General features: G+C 40.9%; 1 protein-coding gene across 3 annotated transcripts in view; it reads left to right on the top strand.

Moving 5' to 3' along the window:
• The first annotated feature begins 3,270 nt into the window (after nucleotides 1-3,270).
• Nucleotides 3,271-14,831, top strand: part of LOC141099132 (polymeric immunoglobulin receptor-like) — a 158,042-nt gene continuing 146,481 nt past the window's right edge. For 2 of the 3 annotated variants that reach the window (XM_073587264.1, XM_073587262.1), the window contains exon 1: nucleotides 3,271-3,422. The gene's annotated coding sequence lies outside the window, so the exon portion shown is untranslated. Of the gene's footprint in view, nucleotides 3,446-14,831 lie in introns of all 3 variants that reach the window. The other variant, XM_073587263.1, reaches the window with a different exon arrangement.

Below are 14,831 nucleotides of genomic sequence, written 5' to 3'. Positions count from 1 at the left end.
GGCCTAACACCGTCTGAGCCTGCCTCATGCTGTATAGACATATATTTTGAATGTGTACGCTATCCATACATGTTATCCGGGGATACGGTACCCCTTCTAACCTTTGTGCAATGACGTGCAATCCATACTGGGCCTAACACCGTCTGAGCCTGCCTCATGCTGTATAGACATATATTTTGAATGTGTACGCTATCCATACATGTTATCCGGGGATACGGTACCCCTTCTAACCTTTGTGCAATGACGTGCAATCCATACTGGGCCTAACACCGTCTGAGCCTGCCTCATGCTGTATAGACATATATTTTGAATGTGTATGCTATCCATACATGTTATCCGGGGATACGGTACCCCTTCTAACCTTTGTGCAATGACGTGCAATCCATACTGGGCCTAACACCGTCTGAGCCTGCCTCATGCTGTATAGACATATATTTTGAATGTGTACGCTATCCATACATGTTATCCAGGGATACGGTACCCTTTCTAACCTTTGTGCAATCACGTGCAATCCATACTGGGCGTGAGAACGGCTGGCGAGCTGTTAAGCAAGCTATAGCACCTGTCCAGACAAGTACAGGGATTCCCTAGCGAGGAGACTTATTTGATTGTTTTCTATGTTGGGATAGCAATTTTTGGGGAGCACTATACTCTGGAGAATGATAGATGGGGCCCACCATACACTGGAACATTCCAAAGGTGGACATCAGACACTGGAGCAGCATTTACAGGGCCCATTATACACTAGAGCAGTAGAAATGGGGCCCATTATGTTTGGAGCATTATTTGGGCCCATAAGACAGTGGAGCTTCATCCATGGGGACCAACATATACTGTAGCATTATGTGGAGCTCATCATATACTGTTTCAAACATTATATGGGACCAATGATTTTGTATGGAGAAATAGATGGGCCTCGTCATGAGATGTAAAAAGTGAGGTATTTTTCATTGTACTATACCGCTATTTCTCTGCCGTATCGGAGCATGATGAGTTGTGGTATGTGTTAAAGGGGCGCTCTTTCGCCCAGGGCACATGAAAACCTGCAGCCAGCCCTCCCCCCCACAAATTTAGCCAAATAACCCCCATTTTTCAGTGCGTAACTTGTATTATGAAGTTAATTAAGGTTGACAAGCTTAAGTAAGAAGAATTGATGCTTTTGGCATTCAAATGGGCACTGTAGGTGTGTTTCCTGTCCTCCTCTCACTGCCGACTTTTATTCCCCATTGACTTACATTGGGTTTCGTGTTTCGGGACGACCCCGACTTTTCCCTATAATCGGACGATCTTGCTCGACCCGACTTTTGGAAAAGTCGGGTTTCACGAAACGAAACGCGACCCTAAAAAAGCAAAAGTCGCTCAACTCTAGTGTTGACCTTTCCCCAGCTGATAGCACAGGAAGAAGTGACTCAAGAAAATCCTGAAGATCAGGAAAATCAGGCAGCAGATGCCACACCAGCAGTGGAGCCAGAGAACCCTCGCTCTGCCAGTGGTGAACCTGTTGTGCCCCTGGTGAGTCTAAGAGTTCGCAGACAATCTAGTATCCCTGTGCCATGCAGAACCACCAGTAGTGTATCCAGTACACTACACACTACAACAGTAGGATCCCCAGTCACACCAGTATTACGCAGGTCTACCCGTACTACACAAGGTATACCGCCCATCAGATATCGTATATAGCTAAAGTTAATGTGAATGTTGAAATTGTATGTATATATGTAACTGTTCTCAAGTTTTCTGCCTACAGGTAATCTGTAAGAGTTTCCTTTGAATTTTCCAGTTTTACCTTGTTTTATGGACACTGAACCACAGGACTGTGTGTGGTCAAAAACTTTCTTTGTAATTAGTTCACCATTTGCCCTGGATTGGACCATGGAAATTGATGCTCTGACTTGTCATCATAGGACTATTTTTGGAGCTTGTGGTTTTTGTACATTTTTTATTTATCAAAATCTTGTACAACTATATTTGTTATATGTTTATATGTTATTCGTGTTTTCTTTTATCAGCCCAGGAGTGCTGACTTGCACTAGGGGGAATGTGGTGCCCCCAGGAGTATGGCCGCCACAGTGACTTTGCCTTCCTCCAGGGAGGGTGATGTCATGCTTGGAAGCAGTGAAAGGTCTCTCTTGCAGTTAACCTATACATGCAACACAGTTCCACTCCAGGCCAGCAGGGGGGACTCTGAAGCGGAATTGAGGGAAGGAGTGCTCTCTGAGGGCCAAGAGGAAGGAGTGGTCAGTGAGTGTAAGGAGGTCCACGTGTGCAGACGTGTGGAGAGAAGCTGGAGGTTGAGCTGAGGAAAGAGAGCTCCCTCACAGCGAGAGCGCATGAACTGGAGCCTGGTCTCCACGGTTGTATGGGTACTAACGGTCCTGCAACAGACACCAGAAGAGTAGGAGGCTGTAAATGCTCTACCCCCATCTAAGACTCGGAGGCACAACAGCACGGAGTGAGCCAAGAGAGGAATAGCGGCTACAGCAGTCTGCCATACGAGGAGTGCTAGTAGAAGAGGATTAGGAGGAACTTCAGTGTAACTCAGTACTAGGAGTACTTCACTCAAATAAGCGCTAGGGAAGGAGACTGCACAGCCCGTCTGCTGAGAGAGAATCCTGAGCTGCTTCCAGGCTAGCCTGCTCCAGTACCATCTGTAATTCGGACCCTGGACTGCATTTATCAAGTAAAGGTACAGAAATTGCACCCCGCTGTGTCTTTGTCTGCTTCCTACCCTTCCGGCACTGCTACATCCTCGTGCCAACCACATCTACACTGCCCTGGGACTACAGCTTCACCTGTGGGGAGCTTTTACATCTTTGCTGCACCATACCATCAGTCCCAGTGGATCTGCATGCGGCGTCGGCTTAACATCTTACTTGCCGAACACCACAGGTGGGGTCACAAACTATTCCATTAACTACATTCTACCATTCAATCTCCCCTAATACTTGGGCGCCCAGGGCCATGGACCGGGTCACCGCTGCTGTGACACATCCCGCTGACACCGGCCCGGTACCGAGTACCCCACAGCCCTGGGAGCGACCCATTCACTCACTGGTCTCTAACAGAAAACTAAGCCCACTGATGGGACCCTTAGGATTTCCATTCAAAGTACTGGTGCAAATGGCTGTAGTTCTCCAATTCCAGCTACCATGGAGAGGAACAGCAAGACTAAATGATCTCAGCTGACCCACATAAAAGCACTATGAAATTTATGCATTGTACCCTATATAACAACTGAGTTGTTGGGTGGAGGGAAGGAAGTATTGTGACCTGTGAGTGGCATCATGAAGAAGGCGTCCCTGGGCATACTTAAGAAAGAGACTTTCACTTCTCAGAACAGACAAGAAAGAGCACTGCATGAGAAAGAGGTAGAAGAGTAATAATCACTTTCTTCTCTTGGAAAACAGAAAAAAGTGTTTCTAGTAAGTAAAGATACAGCTCTGAGGTGATTATTATATGTACTGCATAACCTGTACTGTTAGGTGTCATTCTGTTTGCACTTGTCTTCCCTTTATTCTCTTTTCCTCATGGCCATATGCCATCCTTATAACTCTAACACTGTCCTTACTGGATTAGCAGAAACTTTTTAATAATGTTTTACGGAATTTAAATCTATGATAGGCATGGGGTGCAGCCATAGGGGTACAGCGTTAGGAGTCCAACTTGGTTTCAAGTGCCACAAAAAAAGACACGAGAGTCAAAATCTGGCACATGATAAGAGGGGTCCCTGCTGCAAAATGTTCATTGAGGTTTCAGGGATCCAATTTTTTCATCTCATGAGGTCTAAAAACATTTTTGCAAACTGATGTATGTTTAGAGAATGATGGAAGTAATTTAATGTCAAAATTGGTAAATGCGTATTGTTATAGTGGACTATGCTGCACATGAAAACATGCTCGACAACTATTTGCTGTTGCAAAAGTCAAATATAAATCATAAATCAATATACTTTATTACAAAACAAGATAAAACACGTATAAAAATGGAGGCAAAGTAATATCAGTCCAATGGCACAGAAACCATATCACCTGGACAGATATTTTAAATATCACTGAAATGCAGAAATCAGACGTCCCTCCAAACATAATAATAGCAACCAGCGATTATAACCACTTGGTGACGGGGGCCAGTTTTTGAAATTCTGACCATTGTCAGTTTGTATGGTGATAACTCTGGAACGCTTCAACAAATCCCATTGATTTTGAGACTGTTTCTTCGTGGCACATTATAATTTATGATAATAGTAAATTTAGGCTGATATGTTTTGTGTTTATTTATAAAAAATATCAGAAATTTGACAAAAATGTAAAAAAAATTGCAATTTTCAAACTTTGAATGATTATCCCTTTAATCCAGATAGTTATTCCACACAAAAACATTAATAAATAACATTTCCCTCATGTTTGCTTTACATCAGCACCATTTTTAAAACGCTAATTTATTTTGTTAGCCTTTTAGGAGGTTTAAAAATGTAGCAGTAATTTTTCATTTTTTCAAGGAAATTTACAAAATTTATTTTTTTGAGGGACCTATCAATGTTTGAAGTGACTTTTGGGGTGCTATATATTGGGAAACCCCAAACATGATACCGTTTTAAAAACGGCACCCCCTGACACATTGAAAACTGCTGTCAGGTAGTTTATTAACCCTTCAGGTGATTTTCAGGAATTAATTCAAAGTGGTATAGCCGGAATGAAAAAGTGTTTGTTTACCACCTAAATGTCGCTAACTTCTGAACTGACCGCTAGAGCCGGCAGACTCTAAGGCCGCTATTTGGCCATGTACTGCTATGGCAAACATCAGGACCACACATTCATGATCTAGGCATGTCAATTAGATTAAAGTAGAAGCCCCCACAATCTATTAACCATTTATTTGATGTAGTCACTTTTGACAGCAGCAACTAAGGGGTTAAACAGATATGGACGGTGTCAAAACTGATCGTTTGTGATACAGCAAGTTGTTAGCTATAGTGTACAGCTGACAGCTGCTGGATTGTCACCTGTATGGGGATGCTATTCTGTTAGATCTGAGGTCAGTTAAAAGATGTATTGGCTGTCATTAAGGGGATAAAGTGCAAAAAAAGGCATAATAGGTGCAAACAGTTAATAACTGCAGATAGTTATTGATCTGTGTTACAATCGGCCGTGCAGTTTAGCAGATGAACCTGCTGTTTCGCTAAGTGATTGAGTAGGGGAGCAGTCAAAGGAGGTTCAGTGCTGCTGCGGTTTTATCAATGGCTGCCTTCTGAAAGGGAAGCTTTACATGATTTGGAGCTGTAATTAATAAAGGGTATTGATTAATGAATGATGTGGTATGACACGACTAGCTTCTGGTTTTACACTAGCTTGATAATGCTATATAGATATATGTTTACTGTTTAGCTATTGAACCTCTTTATGTACTTTTATGCCATTTGCACAGCATTTTCTCCTAATTTTATATTGATGGCCTATCTTTATTATCGTTATCAATATTTGATTAATGTGGGTGCAATACCCAGCACCTCTGCCGATCATGTGTTCCTAAAACCAGGGGTTGCTTGATGTTCTTAAATCACAGCTCCATAATAGTGACCTTGGCCAGGTACTGCTTTAACACCCGCAGATGGGTACTATGCTGTTGACTGAGCCTATGTGCACTGAGCAATGTAAAATAGATTGCTCAATTCGCATAATTTACTTTGGTTTACTTGCATAAACAAGCATTTAAACGACTGCCGATGAGTAAAAGTTTGCCGATCGTTGGTTGTATTGTGCCGCCAGTCAGTGCATGTGAATGGACCGTAAGTTTAACCCCTTAACCCCCAAGGGTGGTTTACACGTTCATGACCAGGCCAATTTTTACAATTCTGACCACTGTCCCTTTATGAGGTATTAACTCTGGAACGCTTCCATAGATCCCGGTGATTCTGACACTGTTTTCTCGTGACATATTTATTGTACTTCATGCTAGTGGCAAAATTTCATTCATATAACTTCCGTTTATTTGTGAAAAAACGGAAATTTGGCGAAAATTTTGAAAATTTCTCAATTTTCCAACTTTGAATTTTTATGCCCTTAAATCACAGAGATACGGCATGCAAAAAACTTAATAAGTAACATTTCCCACATGTTTACTTTACATCAGCACAATTTTGGAACCCCAATTTTTTTTCTTAGGAAGTTATAAGGGTTTTAACTTTTAAGTTGACCAGCGATTTCTCATTTTTGCAGCACCATTTTATTTTTACGGACCACATCACATTTGAAGCCACTTTGAGGGGTCTATATGATAGAAAATACCCAAAAGTGACACCATTCTAAAAACTGCACCCCTTAAGGTGCTCAAAACCACATTCAAGAAGTTTATTAACCCTTCAGGTGCTTCACAGGAATTTTTTGAATATTTAAAAAAATGAACATTTAACTTTTTTTCACAAAAAAAATACTTCAGGTTCAATTTTTTTTATTTTACGAAGGGTAACAGGAGAAGTTGGACTGCAAAAGCTATTGTGCAGTTTGTCCTGAGTACGCTGATACCTGATATGTTGGGGGAACCACTGTTTCGGGGCATGGCAGAGCTCAGAAGGGAAGGAGCGCCGTTTGACTTTTTCAATGGAAAATTGGCTAGAATTCAGATCGGACGCCATGTCACGTTTGGAGAGCCCCTGATGTACCTAAACAGTGGAAACCCCCCACAAGTGACCCTATTTTGGAAACTAGAACCCCCAAGGAACTTGTCTAGATATGTGGTGAGAACTTTAAACCACCAAGGGCTTCACATAAGTTTATGACGTACAGCGGTACAATTAAAAAATCATATTTTTTCCACAAAAATGATCTTTTCACCCCCAATTTTTATTTTCCCAAGGGTAACAGGACCCTAAAACTTATTGTGCAATTTGTCCTGAGTACGCTGATACCCCATATTTGGGTATAAATGACTATTTGGGCGAATGGCAGAGCTCAGAAGGGAAGCAGCGCCATTTGACTTTTTTGGCTGGAATTGAGATCGGACACCATGTCGCGATTGGAAAACCCCTGATGTACCAAAACAGTGGAAACCCCCCACAAATGACACCATTTTGGAAACTAGACCCCCCAAGGAACTTATCTAGATGTGTGGTGAGAACTTTGAACCCCCAAGGGCTTCACAGAAGTTTATAACGACCGGGCGTGAAAATAAAAAAATTGTATTTTTTCCACAAACATGATCTTTTAGTCACCAATTTTTTTATTTTCTCAAGGGTACCAGGAGAAATTGGACCCCAAACGTTGCTATCCAATTTGTCCTGAGTATGCTGATACCCCAAATGTGGGAGAAAACTACTGTATGGGCACAAGTCAGGGCTCGGAAGGGAAGTAGTGACGTTTTGGAATGCAGACTTTGATGGAATGGTCTGCGGGTGTCATGTTGCTTTTGGAGAGCCCCTGATGTACCTAAACAGTGGAAACCCCCACAAGTGGCCCCATTTTGGAAACTAGACCCCCCAAGGAACTTATCTATTTGTGTGTTGAGTACTTTGAGCCCCCCAGTGCTTCACAGAAGTCTATAACGACCGGGTGTGAAAATAAAAAAATTGTATTTTTTCAACAAACATGATCTTTTAGTCCCCATTTTTTATTTTCCCAAGGGTACCAGGAGAAATTGGACCCCAAAAGTTGTTGTCCAATTTGTCCTGAGTATGCTAATACCCCAAATGTGGGAGAAAACTACTGTATGGGCACAAGTCGGGGCTCGGAAGGGAAGTAGTGACGTTTTGGAATGCAGACTTTGATGGAATGCTCTGTGGGTGTCATGTTGCATTTGGAGAGCCCCGAATGTACCTAAACAGTGGAAACCCCCATAAGTGACACCATTTTGGAAACTAGACCCCCTAAGGAGCTTATCTAGATGTATGGTGAGCACTTTGCACCCCCAAGGGCTTCACAGAAGTTTATAATGCCCGGGCATGAAAATAAAAAAATCATATTTTTTCCACAAACATGATCATTTAGTCCCCAATTTTTTTATTTTCCCAAGGGTAGCAGGAGAAATTGGACCCCAAAAGTTGTTGTCCAATTTGTCCTGAGTACGCTGATACCTCATATGTGGGAGAAAACTACTGTATGGGCACATGTCGGGGCTCGGAAAGGAAGTAGTGACGTTTTGGAATGCAGACTTTGATGGAATGGTCTGCGGGTGTCATGTGCGTTTGGAGAGCCCCTGATGTACCTAAACTATTGAAACTCCCCACAAGTGACCCCATTTTGGAAACTAGACCCCCCACGGAACTTATCTAGATGTGTGGTGAGCACTTTGAACCCCCAAGTGCTTCACAGAAGTTTATAACGCCCGGGCGTGAAAATAAAAAAACATTTTTTTCCACAAAAATGATATTTTTGCCCCCAATTTTTTATTTTCCTAAGGGTAACAGGAGAAATTGGACCCCAAAAGTTGTTTTGCAATTTGTCCTGAGTACGCTGATACCCTATATGTGGGGGTAAAACACTGTTTGGGCGCATGGCAGAGCTTGGAAGGGAAGGAGCAGCATTTGACTTTTTCAACGCAGAATTGGCTGGAATTGAGATCAGACGCCATGTTGCATTTGGAGAGCACCTGATGTGCCCAAACAGTAGAAACCCCCCAATTCTAACTCCAACCCTAACCCCAACACACCCCTAACCCTAATCTCAGCCCTAACCCTAGCTCTAGCCCTAACCATAGCCCTAACCCTAGCCCTAACCCTAGCCCTAGCCCTAGCCCTAACCCTAATGGGAAAATGGAAATAAATACATTTTTTTTATTTTATTATTTTTCCCTAACTAAGGGGGTGATAACGGGGGTTTGATTTACTATTTATGGCGGTTTTTATGTTTGGCAGCTGTTACAAGCTAAAAGATGCTTTTTATTGTCAAAATAGTTTCTGCATCACCACATATTGAGAGCTATAATTTTTCCATATCTTGACCCACTGAGTCATGTGAGGTCTTATTTTTTGCAGGACGAGTTGACGCTTTTATTGATATCATGTTTGGGCATGTGACATCTTTTGATCGCTTTTTATTCCGAATTTTGGGACGCAGAATGAACAAAAACCAGTGTTTCATGAATTTATTTTGGGGGGTGCGTTTACACCGTTCCACGTGTGGTAAAATTGATAAAGCCCTTTTATTCTTCGGGTCAGTACGGTTACAGTGATACCTCATTTAGGTCATTTTTTATGTTTTGGCGCTTTTATGCAATGAAAACAATTTTATATAAAAATTAATTAATTTTGCCTCGCTTTATTCTGCGAGCTATAACTTTTTTTTAATTTTTTCACTGATGACGCTGTATGGCAGCTTGTTTTTTGCGGGACAAGATGACGTTTTCAGCGGTACCATGCATTTTTAAATGCGTCTTTTTAATTGTGCATTATTGCACTTTTTGTTCGGCGGTATGATAATAAATCATTATTTTTTGCTTCGTTTTTTTGTTTTTTTTATAGGGTTAGCTAAAGGGGTTAACTAATGGGACAGTTTTAAAGGGCGGGTCGTTACGGACGAGGCGATACCAAATATGTGTACTTTTATTGATTTTTTTTATTTCCAATAAATGACTTTATTAAGGAATTTATTTAGCAATTTTTTTTAAATTATTTTTACACTTTTTTTTTTTTTTAACTTTATTACATTGTCCCAGGTGGGACATCACTGTCCTGTGACAGATCGCTGATCTGTCACATCACAGATCACTGTGACAGATCAGCGATCTGTAACAGGCACTGCACAAGGCTTCCTCCTTGCCTGCGCTTTGCAGGCATGAGGAAGCCAGCTCCCTGCAGGCCCCCGAAGGTCCCCGTCACCATCTTGGATACAGGGACCTGCAGGGATGGAGCCCCCCGCAGCAGCGCTGCACATTGCGCTACTGTCGGGGGCTCAGGGAAGCACGGAGGGAGCCCCTTCCCTGCCGATGCTTCCCTTTAACCCCCGGTACACCGTGATCATGTTTGATCGTGGTGTGCAAGGGGTTAACATGTCGGGGGCGGTTCGTGACCGCCCCTGACACATTGTGCCGGGTGTCAGCTGTGATAATCTGCTGACACCCGGTCGCGATCAGCGGCGCTCACCACGTGGGCGCCGCTGATCGCTGTGACGTTCTATCCCGTCCCTGGGAATTAAGTCCCAGGGCACATGGACGGGATAGTACGTCACATAACAGAAAGGGGTTAAACCACGTACACTACCGTTCAAAAGTTTAGGGTCAACCAGACAATTTTGTGTTTTCCATGAAAACTCATACTTTTATTAATCAAATGAGTTGCCAAATGAATTTAAAATCTAGTCCAGACATTGACAAGGTTCAGAAAAAAGATAATAATAATTTTCTCCTTCAAACTTTGCTTTTGTCAAAAAATGCTCCCTTTGCTGCAATTATAGCATTGCATACCTTTGGCATTGTAGCAGTTAATCAGTTAATTTGCTGAGGTAATCTGGAGAAATTTCACCCCATGCTTCCAGAAGCCCCTCCCACAAGTTGGTTTGGCTTAATGGGAACTTTTTGCATACCATACGGTCAAGCTGCTCCCACAACAGCTCAATGGGGTTGAGATCTGGTGACTGCACTGGCCACTCCATTACAGATAGAATACTAGCTGCCTGCTTCTTCCCTAAATAGTTCTTGCATAATTTGGAGGTGTGCTTTGGGTTATTGTCCTGTTGTAGGATGAAATTGGCTCCAATCAAGCGCTGTCCAAGGGGTATGGCATGGCTTTGCAAAATGGAGTGATAGTCTTCCTTATTCAAATCCCTTTACCTTGTACAAATCTCCCACTTTACCAGCACCAAAGCAACCTCAGACCATCACATTACCTCCACCATGCTTGACAGATGGCGTCAGGCACTCTTCCAGCATCTTTTCAGTTGTTCTGCGTCTCACAAATGTTCTTCTGTGTGATCCAAACACCTTGGATTCATCTGTCCATAACATTTTTTACCAATCTTCCTCTGTCCAATGTCTGTGATCTTTTGCCCATATTAATCTTTTCCTTTTATTAGCCAGTCTCAGATATGGCTTTTTCTTTGCCATTCTGCCCTGAAGGCCAGCATCTTGGAGTCGCTTCTTCACTGTAGACGTTGACACTGGTGTTTTGCGTGTACTATTTAATGAAGCTGCCAGTTGAGGACGTGTGAGACATCTATTTCTCAAACTACAGACTCTAATGTACTTGTCTTGTTGCTCAATTGTGCAGCGGGGCCTCCCATTTCTCTTTTTAGTCTGGTTAGAACCTGTTTGTGCTCTACCCTGAAGGGAGTAGTACACACCGTTGTAGGAAATCTTCAGTTTCTTGGTAATTTCTCACATGGAACAGCCTTCATTTCTAAGAACAAGAATAGACTGTTGAGTTTCACATGAAAGTTCTTTTTATCTGGCCATTTTGAGAGTTTAATGGAACCAACAAATGTAATGCTCCAGATTCTCAACTAGCTCAAAGGAAGGTCAGGTTTATAGCTTCTCTAATCAGTCAAGCTGTACCATAAGAACACTGGAGTGATGGTTGTGGGAAATGGGCCTCTATACACCTATGAACATATTGCATTACAAACCAGACGTTTGTAGCTAGAATAGTCATTTACCACATTAACAATGTATAGAGTGTAGTTCTGAATCATTTAATGTTAGCTTCATTGGAAAAAACTGTGCTTTTCTTTCAAAAATAAGGAAATTTCTAAGTGACCCTAAACTTTTGACCAGTAGTGTATTTGTTGGCTTTCTTTGTGGCAGTAAAAACATTACACTTTTTTATAAAGCCACACTCCCTTGCCAGACAAGTCACTGTAAACATCTAAAACACATAATAAATACGATTCAAGTCATGATATTCAGACTTTCTACCTAATTACGCTAAAATTCTAGAGGACGTAGCTGGATACCAGGCTTGGCGCGAAATAGCTTTTGTCTGCACTCTGAAGTATTCCATGTGCTACAACTCTGTATTTTTATATTTTTGGAATAAAGCTTGTGAATTTTTGCGCACAGGTGCTGCATTTCCATATTTCTTTCCTGCATAGCCCTTTTGTTTTTATTAATATGTGCACACCTTTCTAATGGTTGTTGCACCCCTGATCAATACTTTGCTTCTATGACCGGTGAATGGCATTTGATGCCATAATCTATAATACACTACACCATTGCATTTGCATGTAATAGTGTTTGACTTGACACACGGTATAATTTTTTATGATTGGTAATAAAGCATTTATATTTTATTTAGATCTGATTTTACACTACTCTGTTTATTTGCAGCAAGTTTCACTTGCTAATTGTCGTACAATTTTATGGTTTTTTCAAATTACAATTTCATTTTAAGTACCAAGCCACATGGAAACTATTTTGTACCTGATTTTTGTACCATAACATCTGCTTCCACTCTATGTAAACCTCTTTTTCTACATAATATTATAGCAAATATTTTTGACAGTAACATTATTAGTACTTTTTACCCAAGCAGTATGCAACATGTAACATAGCACAGATCTAGTTGATCAATTCTATTTAATTGATAAAAATTCTGTTTGCTGGGACTATCACTAGCTGGGCCTTAGATGCTTATTCAGATGGATTTATTATTGAGATGAGTGAGGAACCGTATAAACCTTTATGCAGTAAGGTCCCTTTAGTAGGGGTTGCAAACAGTCATTTATTTCTTGTCATTTAATTGACAGATTATTATCTTTGTCTTTACTATTATATTTGTAAATAATTATATTCTAATTATACAATTATAATTATGTAATGATATGCTTGTATAATTATAATCTGCATATACAGATGCTTCTCACAAAATTAGAATATCGTCAAACAATTAATTTATTTCCGTTCTTCAATACAAAAAGTGAAACTCATATATTATATAGAGTCATTACAAACAGAGTGATCTATTTCAAGTGTTTATTTCTGTTAATGTTGATGAATTTGGATTACAGCCAATGAAAACCCAAAAGTCATTATCTCAGTAAATTAGAATACTTTATAACACCAGCTTGAAAAATGATTTTAAAGGAAATCTGCCACATATTTTTTCGACTATCAGCTGCCGGCACCACCATCAGGGGCTGATCTACAGCATTCTGTAATACTGTAGATAAGCCCCCGATGTAACCTGAAAGAGAAGAAAAACAAGTTAGATTATACTCACCCAAGGGTGGTCCGGGTCCGGTCTTTGTCCGATAGGTGTCGTGGTCCGGTCCAGGGCCTCCCATCTTCTAAGCTTCCAGATCTCCGAGATAGACCAATGAGATCTGGAGCAGGACCTGAGCACATGACTCCCGATCTCCAATGGGAAACCGTCTCATGAGCAAGCTCAGTAAGAGGACAGGGGGACTTAGCCCCTGGAGAGATTTGCTGCAAGGCAATCTCCTCTGTGGTAGATAAAGAGCAGGAGACCGCAGAATGTAAGGGTCTGGATTCCTGCAGAGCAGATGCAGGAACCTGACTCCTAACAGCCACTCTCTATGAGGCTTCTTCAAGGGAGGATAGAGCGCTTATTTATTAATTTGGCTGCGCCCTCTGCCCACTCATGTTTCTCAAATACTTAGTCGGTGGCGTACAGCATGTTTAATTCATTATTATCATAAGGTTTCAATAGTAACAAATCAGAATTCTCTGATTCTCAATCAATCTTGTATTCAAGAAAAAAAGAGTATTCAAAAAAAGAATTACAAAAGTTATTGCAGTTTTTTCCTTGTTTTGACATAGTCACATAAGTCATATAAGAGCTTAATTTTTGCAGAATGAATTTGTAAGTCTTAGGCCATGGTTACATTTTCAGTATTTGGTTAGGTTTTTTCCATCTGTATTTGTAAGCTAAAACCAGTAGTGGGACATTCAAAGGAAAAGTATAATAGAAACACGTCACCACTTCTGCATTTATCACCCATTCCTGATTTTGGCTTACAAATACTGAGGTAAAATACTGATCAAATACTGAACGTGGTGTGAACATTGCCTGAATGATACAATTCACATGCGCCCATAGGCGAAAAAAAAAATGAAAAAGCAAAATTAGCCATCTCTATCTGAAGACAAGGAGGTGGATAGAGAGACCCAATGCATATTGCCGCACACAGTGCCTATGGGCTGATGTCACTATTATTTATAGCTATTTTTACTCTGTCTTTAGCGATGCATGGCTCTTCTATTTTGACCAATGTCGCTGTTGTCAGTAAACACCTCCAGAGTTTTTTTCTTTTCTGATTCTCTTATTATCCCTTTCAGGCATTGAAATATCATATTTATTACTATTTATTACATACCAATTTTTCAAATATAAATTTTGAATAGTATTTCATTATTATTGGGGTTATTGTTTTGCACACATTATTTTGGTTTGAGAATGTGGTTTACTCATTATCTTGGGCTAAGGTATGATATTGTATACTGTACACCTTTGGAGTTTTTAATTGCTATATGTGTTCTCGTTTTTCATAATAAAGTTTCATTTTTTAGATATGCCATCCTTATACTTTTTGTATATGTGCCTATACTTTTTGCTAAACATTGGTTTATTTTATATGCTTGACTGGCACTCCATACACATTTTCTCTTCTGGAATAATTGCCCCACACTATGCTCCCTGCACAAAATATGACCCACACACTGTCCATTTTATGGTACATGACCTTCATACTGTCCTCTACTTTCCATGTTGGGACGTCTTCATATTGTCCCTTTATACTATGTCCTCCTTTACTGCCCAGTCGCTACTGTACTCCCTGATCACACTCCCTCCTCTGCATGCATACTCACTTCCCCTATGAAATTTTAACCTGTGATCGTTTGTACCCTGCGGCCCCAATTGTGCAACCTTTGACATCAAAAGATGCAAG

Source organism: Dendrobates tinctorius, unplaced genomic scaffold (genome assembly GCF_039654945.1).
Source record: "Dendrobates tinctorius isolate UK_male_01 unplaced genomic scaffold, ASM3965494v1 ptg000098l, whole genome shotgun sequence".
Classification (NCBI taxonomy): Eukaryota; Metazoa; Chordata; class Amphibia; order Anura; family Dendrobatidae; genus Dendrobates; species Dendrobates tinctorius.
The sequence above is the reverse complement of the archived record's forward strand: the minus strand, read 5'-3'. Positions and strand labels throughout refer to the sequence as shown.